The sequence below is a fragment of the Chiloscyllium plagiosum genome, chromosome 6, assembly GCF_004010195.1.
Source record: "Chiloscyllium plagiosum isolate BGI_BamShark_2017 chromosome 6, ASM401019v2, whole genome shotgun sequence".
In the NCBI taxonomy this organism is placed as follows: domain Eukaryota; kingdom Metazoa; phylum Chordata; class Chondrichthyes; order Orectolobiformes; family Hemiscylliidae; genus Chiloscyllium; species Chiloscyllium plagiosum.
In genome coordinates this window covers 107,932,360-107,936,013 of record NC_057715.1, presented here as the reverse complement: position 1 = coordinate 107,936,013, position 3,654 = coordinate 107,932,360, and positions in this window count along the sequence as shown.

Sequence of the window (3,654 nt, the reverse complement as noted above, 5' to 3'; positions counted from 1 at the left end):
TTCTATATATTTCTTAAGGCTAAAGTGACCAAAGGGTATGGGGAACAATTGGGAAATGAGTATTGAGTTGAATGATCAGCCATGATCATGTTGAGAAGATATCATTTTCTTTCTCTTAGAGGGCTTTATGGATTTAGGAGGTCAGTTTAGCTCAGTTGGTTGGACGGCTGGTCTCCAATACAAAGGGATACTAACAGCATGAGTTCAGGTTGTACTCTGGCTGTCCTTCTTAAGTTTCCCCTCACCTGAGGTGTAATTACCCTCAAGTTAACCACTATTCATTAGAGCGGCCCGCTAGTCCAGTAGGACTCTGGCACTTTTACCTTTTGTATGATGTTGGAATTCTCTGTCTCAGAGGGTGCTGGAGGCAGGGTCACTGGATATTTTTAAGTAGGAGGTAAGTAGATTCTTGTTTGGAAACAAATTAAAAGTTATCGGGATAGATGGGAATGTGGAATTCACAACACAAACAGAATAATAGAGTTGTGTAGTATGGAAATAGACCCTTAGGTCCAACTCGTCCATGCCAACCAGATATCCCAAATAAACCTAGTCCTATTTGCCAGTATTTGGCCCATATCCCTCTTAACCCTTCTAATTCATATACCCATCCAGATGCTTTTAGATGTTGTAATTGTATCAGCTTCCACCACTACCTCTGGCAGCTTGTTCCATACACACACCACCCACTGTGTGTAAAAAATTGCCCCCTAGGTCCCTTTTAAATCTTTCCACTCTCACCTTAATCCTATGCCCTCTAGTTTTGGATTCCCCTGTTCTGGGATAAAGACTCTGGTTATTCATTCTATCCGTGCCTCTCGTGATTTTATCAACCTCGATAAAGTTACCTCTCAGCCTCAGGTGCTCCATGGAAAAAAGCCACTGCTTATTCAGCCTCTCCCTTTAGCTCAAAGCCTCCAATCTTGGTCAAATCCTTGCAAATCTTTTCCTAACTCTTTCAAGTTTGACAATATCCTTCCTTTAGCAGGGAGACAAGAATTGAAGGCAGTATTCCAAAATGGCGTAACCAATGTCCTGTAGAGCCGTAACATGACACGCCAATCAGGATCTTATTGAATGATGGAACTGACTTGAGACCTACATCTGCTCCTAATTCGTATGATCTCAGGTACGTTTGTGAGGGAAGACCCACCCGTGAATTATAGCTCATATGCCAAGGTGTCGATTGTGGTTGACATTTGTGGAATTGGTCTCCAACAATAATCAGTGCATTCACCAGCAGTGAGAAGAAACTTGGCGCAAATAAAATGGATTTTGTATTAATTATAAGAGAAGGGAAACATTGTTTATCATAATGTTCACTGTATATCAGATGGGGGTTACATTACTGGAGCAAGCAGCAGAAAGCAATGGGAGAAAGAAAGTTAAAAAATCACAAAATGACAGAAAATAATGATTATAGGGAACTGGATAGAATGAATGGCACCACTGATTGCTCTGCATTTATTGAAAGCAAGAAGACAGGCTGCTCAAGGATATAACAAGGATTTTCAGCTACTTTCCTATATTAATTGATGATAGAATATGAGAGCACTATATTAGTCTAGAACGTAAGAGTATGGAGATCATGCTGGAATTGTTTAAAATACTAATTAAAATACTACTGTTGCAGTACTGTGTACTGTTCTGATCATTATGTCACAGGAAGTAACACTCGAAATTGCACTCGAATAGAGATTTATGAGGATGTTGCCAGGAATGGAGAATTCTAACTATGTGAGAAAATTGGATAGGCTTGTATTTGTTTCCTTTGGAACAGACCAAGGTAACTGAGGGGATCTTTAATTGAGGTGTAGAAAAGGGTGAGGGACCTGCATGAAACGACCTATTTCTCTTAGCAAAGGGGCCACAGATTTAAAGTAATTGGCAGAGATCAGAAGGGAGTTGATGACTAATTGATTTAGAGAGTGGTAAAAAATCAAGACCTCACGGTTGATAAAGGGGGTGTGTTGAAATGAAAACACTTGGAGGTGCCGTGATCAAAGGGCTATGGACCAAAGCTGAAAGGTGAATAACTCCTTTCTGTATGGAAGAGATATGATGGGCCAATGAAAGGCAAGGACTGATTAGGGATAGTCAACATGGCTTTGTGCATAGGAAATCATGTCTCACAAACTTGATTGAGTTTTTTGAAGAAGTAACAAAGAGGATTGATGAGGGCAGAGCGGTAGATGTGATCTACATGGACTTCAATAAGGCATTCGACAAGGTTCCCCATGGGAGACTGATTAGCAAGGTTAGATCTCATGGAATACAGGGAGAACTAGCCATTTGGATACAGAACTGGTTCAAAGGTAGAAGACAAAGGATGGTGGTGGAGGGTTGTTTTTCAGACTGGAGGCCCGTGACCAATGGAGTGTCACAAGGATCATAGAACATAGAACATAGAACATAGAACAATACAGCACAGAACAGGCCCTTCGGCCCACGATGTTGTGCCGAACTTCTAACCTAGATTAAGTACCCATCCATGTACCTATCCAAATGCCGCTTAAAGGTCACTAATGATTCCGACTCTACCACTCCCACGGGCAGCGCATTCCATGCCCCCACCACTCTCTGGGTAAAGAACCCACCCCTGACATCTCCCCTATACCTTCCACCCTTCACCTTAAATTTATGTCCCCTTGTAACACTCTGTTGTACCCGGGAAAAAGTTTCTGACTGTCTACTCTATCTATTCCTCTGATCATCTTATAAACCTCTATCAACTCACCCCTCATCCTTCGCCGTTCCAACAAGAAAAGGCCGAGAACTCTCAACCTATCCTCGTACGACCTATTCTCCATTCCAGGCAACATCCTAGTAAATCGTCTCTGCACCCTCTCCAAAGCTTCCACACCTTTCCTAAAGTGAGGCGACCAGAAATGCACACAGTACTCCAAATGTGGCCTAACCAAAGTCCTGTACAGCTGCAACATCACTTCACAACTCTTGAATTCAATCCCTCTGCTAATGAACGATAATACTCCATAGGCCCTCTTACAAACTCTATCCACCTGAGTGGCAACCTTCAAAGATCTATGTACATAGACCCCAAGATCCCTCTGTTCCTCCACCTGACTAAGAACCCTACCATTAACCCTGTATTCCGCATTCTTATTTGTTCTTCCAAAATGGACAACCTCACACTTGGCAGGGTTGAACTCCATCTGCCACTCCTCAGCCCAGCTCTGCATCATATCTAAGTCCCTCTGCAGCCGACAACAGCCCTCCTCACTGTCCACAACTCCACCTATCTTCGTACCATCTGCAAATTTACTGACCCACCCTTCGACTCCCTCATCTAAGTCATTAATAAAAATTACAAACAGCAGAGGACCCAGAACTGATCCCTGCGGAACTCCACTTGTAACTGGGCTCCAGGCTGAATATTTACCATCTACCACCACTCTCTGCCTTCGACCGGTTAGCCAGTTTTCTATCCAATTGGCCAAATTTCCCTCTATCCCATGCCTCCTGACTTTCCGCATAAGATCCTGACTTTCCGCATAAGAAAGCATTCCCTCACACAGTGAGGGAATGCTGTCGTTTTTTGTGCACAGCACGTTCCCACATGGGGAGGGAATGCTGTAGTAGTTTGTGCACAGCATGATCCCACAGTGAGGGAATGGTGTAGTAGCTTGTGCACAG